The following is a 6310-nucleotide window of genomic DNA, read 5'->3' on the forward strand; positions in this document are numbered from 1 at the left end:
GCCCAGCTGCTGCTTATTTTAAGCAAGCAGCAGGCTTGAGCTTTCCCTCAGCCAAAACACAGCTTTAAATGATTGCTACTCTAGAAAATATGTTCCACCTCTCAGCTGTCTTGTGTTCCTAGAGAATGTGTGACTGTTTTTCAAAGTAAGGACCCTGACCCTGGGGCCAGCACTCTGCCTAAGGGACAACAGACTGGAAAACAAACTGGGATGGGGTTGAGGGATTAATGGTAAAAATCAGGGCCTGAGGATGTGTTCATTGTGTAGCCTGTTTTATACAATGAGTATTAAATTTAGAGAAAGGCTAATGCTTTAAAAAATCTGTTCAGCCCAAGGCAGTTATTGCTGAAAGACTAACTTATGTGGATAACCATTAACAACTGTGATCTACAGAAATTACTGAGGAAATTTCAATACCATTTTCTTACTTTACGGACCTTGCATGAAGTGGAACAGCAGGGAAAGGCCTAGTGTTTGGACTTCAGCAACTGTGTTGGAGGCTGGCATCAGAGGGGACCTTGAAGGGGACTCAAGAGAGTACCTGACCCTGAGCACTGCCCGCATTGCCAGGCCCTGTAGACAAAAATCTAGCACATCTGAGTCTCTGCAGGACCCTTCAGGCTTGGACCCCAAAAGGCAATTTAAATTGTTCTGTGTTATTTTCCCTCAGAAAGTGGCTGGTGCTCAGCAGCAGAACTTCTGTGGCTGTAGGCCAGTGAGCTGGCAGCCCTGCTTTTAGCATTGCGTCCAAAGTCACCCGTTGCTTGGTTTGAGTGGAAGGAGCCAGAGTATGCTATCAGTTGCAGCCCTTGGGATAATAGGAGGCCTACCTCCAGGCAGAAAGTAATATGACAGGTGGATGAGAGACCCCAGGAACCAGAGTGATTGCTCCTCACTACATCTCCTCTTTTATCCCTGTGGCCTCATTTGAGTTGCAGAATTGCTGTCTGCCTTTTCTCAAAGGATATATTAGGCTTTTTATTAGGAATTTTGGTAGAGAGCTGGGGTGAGGGGGTATACAGAGCTCTCTGGAAGCTTGTCCTGAGTTGATTGGTTGAAAGATTGTCATAGACCAAGATTAATGTGACCCAGCAAAGGATTGTTGGTCACTTCTGTGACTTAACATCCTTGGCAGAGATGACAGGAACTTGCTGGAAGTAGGGTGTTGACCCCAAGAAAGCTGCCCATTGACATGCTGACAAAGGACAGTGAGTTGGGGCTGAACTGGCTGGGAGCTAGAGAAGAGAGCATCCAGAGAGACCCTTGTATAGAGGGCCAAGGAGCAGCAGTATCTCCGTGGCTTTCCATCTGGGGCACTGGTACAGACCAAGTCACCGCTGGTCTTCAAGACTGTGCTTTTTGCCAGGGACACAGCCTGTTCCTCCTGGCCCCATGCCACCAACATCCTCACCAGCTTCCAGAAGCTCCACCCCTCCTTGAAATGGCTCTCAGTTCTTTGGGCACAGTCAGAACACCTAGTGGGCCTGGGGGCCAGCTGCTTCCACCCTTTCCTCTCTGACTTCCTGCTGAGCATTATGGCTGCCAAGGATGGATGGAGAAGTCGCAAAAACAGCAAACACTGCACTTCCCACCTGCTTCCACTTAGCAGAAGTAGGAGGCTTTTTTGCTGGAATTTGTTTTCTCAGTACTGAAGAGAGAAAGTGAGAGTGTTAGGTTTTAAAAGCCTCCAGAAGGTGACACCATCTGACAGTCATTTTCTCACCTTGGTCTCATGAAGTCATCAATTTCTTGTGTGTACACAGACTGTTTCTTGTTTCTTTGTAACCCCGCCAGGGCAGGCGTGCCTGGCCCCTCCAGAGCACACCAACCTGCTTTGAAATGGACGCTGAGCCAAAGGCCCCAAAGGGTGAGGACCAGGACAGTTACAGGGACAGTGACAGGCACGATGGTGATAAGGGAGGAGAATTGCACTCTGGTTATTCATGTGTACACATTAACTTGACCAACAGGGTTGGGAAATATTTTTAAATCATTTTTCTTGAGCTGCTTGGGCTACAGTTTATGAAATATACTGGTCTGTCAACATTCCCATCGTGTCCCATTTGAGCCAATGCAGCAAACTAGGTAAGACGATACATTTCTGCTGTTAGAAAACTTGAGAAAATTAGAAAAGGTTACCTGAGTTGTATGTGGATGAAGGCAGACATCCAGGAATGATGCCACCTATTAATTCTGTCGTGTCTGCACTCAGTGGACTCAAAGTGTGCATAACTCACCCCTGTGCCTCTCATCTGTGTGATCAGCTGTCAGTTAACAACCACGTAGGTCACAGACATCAAATGGCCTTACAATGACCCTACAATAAAGCCCATAAGTTCCAAAGACACTTTTTTATCCTAAAGGAAGAAATTAATTGGTTAATTCCAAGAGAAAACATACCAGGGCTATTTGTACTTTTTATAAAGAACTTTAATAATTCTTTTAAAATGAGTTTTTTAAATGAAGCTATGACAATTTCGTAAAATTCCAATTGTGTGGAGCCTGAAGGAAGACAGCCTGGGTCAGCTAGGATGTCCCTGACCTGCATTCCCACTGCAGGACTTAGTTAGCCAAGCCGATGGAGTGTGTCGTCCACGTGAGAAGGGTTGCAAGCTCCGGTGGAACTTGGCAGGGTGACGTTCTTCCTGTTTCTGATAGACAGGATAATTGCCTGAGGTTCAGATATTTTCAAACTGTAGGAAAGATGGCTATATTGTCCCCCTCCCCGATGCAGCCCTAGAGGAGCACTCCCAGGGTCTCTGGGACCCTTTGTCTTGCTCTGTGAGGCTCTGTAACCACCTTTTGGTGAGAGGAGAAGGATGCTTCCTCAGCTGTTTTCAGCCCTCCACCCATCCCCAGATCTCTCACATTTGATGAAAATTCAGAGATGCCCTGTTAGGATTTTGCCCACCGGGCAATTCAGAACTACTTCAATATCCCAAGAAATTAGAAGCAGCAGAAAATTTGCCTCCTAGCTTCTGTTTCATAGCTATTGCATATGTGAGTAGACAGAATCCTACTTTTCAGAAAATAGGTATCCAGTTCACTTTATAAAAACCTTTTTTTTCCCCTAAAGACAAAGGTGGCTTTGCACTTTCTGATAAAGCTGTGTCTTTGTCTCCTGCGCTTAACTTTAGGAGTATCTCTTCTTGGGGTTGTTTGTAGATTCCTGTTGGTATTCTCTCTGGAAAAATGTCATTCTTTTTTGAGAGGGTTCAGTGAACTATTCAAAATTACACGTGCAGGTGGTTCCTATTTTGAGTAAAGATTTTCTAAAAATTTACCTCCTATCCTTACTATTACGGTCTTTCAGAATATCTTTTATAGACAGTCGGAAACATTTGAAATTGGTTTTCCTACATGTTACCTGTTTTTGTTTTTTGAAAGCCATGCCATTTTTAAAGCATTTATTGAAAAACATCATATAAGACCCCAAATTTGTATGGAGAAAAAAAATGGACGTTAAGGTTTTTCCTCCTGTATAAGCACCTAAGGACAGAACATAGAGGTAATTCAACTGTCAGTTAACATTTGGTTATATAGCAGGTGAAATGGATGTGTAAATTACTGCATTGCTTTCCTCGATTTGTAGGACCTCTAATCTTTGTTTGCATGATTTGCTTTGTTAGGTACATTAATTGTAGTTTGGAAGCAAGTGTGTATGAATAAAGATAATGATCATTCCTTAGTGTGCTTGGTCTCATTTGCATCCCTTTGTAGCACTGCAATTATTTTTCATCAAGTGTTAATCTAAGAGCATTCAACTCTGAACACATTCTACAGAACACTTCTGCCTTTTCACCTGTTTCAGCCATGGCTCTCCATTCACAGCCGCTTACTTTTTTAAAATGCTGCCTGCTTTTAATCAAAGACCAAACAATGCCTGGGATAAAGTAGTAGCAGGCCCTTCATTCATTTGTTCATCAAGCACCTGCTTAGGTCAGGAGTCATGCCAGGCCCTAGGGACAAGGCAAAGAGGAAGATCAGTTTGGCCCCTGCCTACATGGAGCCTGCATTCTTGCATCCTCAAACTGCAGGGGACAGAGCAGCCGATGAGGATATTGTCCAAGTATGGATGATCCCTTTCCATAGGAACAGAATTCCAGAAGGAAGTCAGCCCAAATCTCAGGACTTCTTCTCCAGAAATAGGTATGTCTCACACATCCTGTTGACGGAGCCAAAGAGTTGGTTTCAGGGCCATCCCCACTTTTAGTATCAAAAGCCCTCATCCCATATTGATTCATGGATTAAAACAGGGAATTTTTCAAATGAATACTCAACGATGCCCGGTGCTTTAAAACTTAACACTAATGAGGGATTGATCTCAAAAGTAATTTTCTTTTTTTTTTTTTTTTTGGCACCGGGGATCAAACTCGCGACCTTGCACTTACAGGCAGGTGGTGGAACCACTGAGCTAAACCCCCAGCCCTTCAAAGGTAATTTTTAAAGTAACACAATTTTGGGCTGGGAATGTAGCCCAGTGGTTCCATCGCCTGCCTAGCAAGCACAAGGACCTGAGTTTGATCCCCGATACCAAAAAAAGAAAAACCACAACACAACTTCTAAAAGGGTCGGCCTTGGCTAAGTCTGTGTTTCCTTACCTCCTCTCCCGGGGGTGCTCTCCCATCACGCTCAGGGCTTTATCCCCCTACCACCCACTCCTTCCCCGTTCACAGCCAACCCCCTACATCCAAGCTTACCTGAGCTGTATTCCCATCCCCGGAGGCCCTCCTCCCAGCCCACTAAGTAGATCACCCAAGCGTTAGCATCCACTAGTTAATCTTCTGTCCCTAAGATGCTGCAGTCACACTTAACTTCTGGAAGTCCAGAGTCTTTCAGCTGTCAGGGACAGGGTGTTTTGAGGAAAAACAGAGACACTGTCAGGCTCCTTCAAGAAATATTGTCTCTGGCTCCTGAGTTGGCCTTGAACTTTGCTCTGGGCTGACTGGTTTTACATGTACAATGTACACACGATTTGTGTTGACTCCTCATGTTGTGGCAGCACAAAGAGCGGCTTACAATGACTTTTTAACACATCCCACTTCCGCCAGTGTGCTGCTGGATTTTGTTTTTACTCAATGCAGAGGAGAGCAGAGGCTCATCCTGCACAAAGCAGCATCCTCAGAAGCAGCCAGTGGCTGGGGGCTGAGTTGATCGGCCAAGCTTTACTCCCGGAGGCACAGGCGAGATGAGAGATAACCGGTCTGCCCAGTTCCGGAGAGACCAAGGGGACATTCCGAGGACAAGGTGTGGACAGCTGTCCTCCCAGGGGTCTCACGGGCCACCCAAGAGCAAAAGCTAGCCCTTCTGTCCAGGAGTGGTCTCTGCTCCCAACTCCTGCTAACTCCCAGCCCATCCAGAGGTACCATCATGTCCACCCTCAGCCGGGGCTCTTGACTGGGAGCCATTTTGCACTGGCATCAAGTGGGCAGGGGCTGGGGATGCTGCTAAACAGCCCGTATGACACAGAACTGTCCCCACAAGAAAACGTTTCCTGCCCAGAATGTTGGGGGTGCTCTGTTGAGAACCCCATTCTAAAACAGGCTCCATGTCCTTACATTCGTCCTGGTGTCCATCCGTCCCGGTCTCCTTCCTGGGGTCCCTGAGGCCACCTTGCTCTCTTGTGGCCTTCCCTGCACAGCAGCCAGCCGGACCTTGTTTGAGTAGCTCCCTGTCCTCTTTTCACTCCCCATCATGAACTTTCCCACAGCCTGCCAGCGTCACTGGCCCCAGCTCTTAGCGCGCTGGTCGGCAATTCAGAGAGGGGCTCCGACATACTGACCTGCTCAGTGTATCTGCCTGCCCTCTGCCCGCAGGATACAAGCTCTACAGGGGAGCCAGCTTGCCCATGCGTTAGCTGCTGGATCCCAGCAACCAAAACAATGCTTGCCCACAGTATGGACCCAGAAGAGTGCTGAATGAGTGAATGAATGGGTGGATCCCAAGACTACTGTGAGGCTAGCAAGGTGTGGCAGAAACCGTAACTACTCTGTGGCCTTTGCCCTGGAGGTGTCCACGACTAAGGAGCCCAGACATATATGAAAGAACTGGCTAAAGATTACCTCTCAGAAAATTATCACAAGCATATGCATAAGAAAGTTAATTCTCAAACTCTGTCCTTCAGCCCAGAATCTAGAGGCCCTGGCTGCCTGCAGTTACACCTAAGTGATTGTTTTAACACCCTGGGCTTTTTCTCTGCCTATTGTCTGCTCTGCAGTTGAAATTATGGTTCAGCTAAAACAGTAATGCACGTAGGCAAAGGACGTTTTCACACCCTGTCCCTTCTTGAGAGTGTGCATTACAGGGAGCA

The sequence above is a fragment of the Heterocephalus glaber genome, unplaced genomic scaffold (assembly GCF_053883595.1).
Source record: "Heterocephalus glaber isolate CG9 unplaced genomic scaffold, H.glaber_assembly_v1.0 deba00000937, whole genome shotgun sequence".
Taxonomy (NCBI): Eukaryota; Metazoa; Chordata; class Mammalia; order Rodentia; family Bathyergidae; genus Heterocephalus; species Heterocephalus glaber.